This window comes from Haliaeetus leucocephalus, unplaced genomic scaffold (assembly GCF_000737465.1).
Source record: "Haliaeetus leucocephalus isolate CR32 unplaced genomic scaffold, Haliaeetus_leucocephalus-4.0 Scaffold848, whole genome shotgun sequence".
Lineage (NCBI taxonomy): Eukaryota > Metazoa > Chordata > Aves > Accipitriformes > Accipitridae > Haliaeetus > Haliaeetus leucocephalus.
In genome coordinates, this window is record NW_010973284.1 from 15,951,405 (window position 1) to 15,951,749 (window position 345).

Sequence of the window (345 nt, forward strand, 5' to 3'; positions counted from 1 at the left end):
AGGGGGGGAAGCGGGTTACCCCAACCCGCGCACCGGCGGCGCGGGCGCCACTAACGCGGGGCCCCCGCCGAGCACCGCATCGCCGCCGGGCCGCCTCTCCGCTGCCCAACTTTGTTGCGGGAAGTTGCGGGCGCGGAGCGGGGCGGACACCGGCCACTGCGGCGCGCCCGCCCGTGCCCACCGAGCTCCTCTCGGCGGCGGCGACTCCCCCCATGACGTCACGGCCGCCGCGTCCCCCCCCGCCCCCCCCCGCCGTTTATTATAAACCCGGGCTTTTGCCGCCGCCGCTGCCCGCCCCCATTGGCGGAAGGCCGAGCGGGAGCTGACGCAGAGCGGCCCGCAGCC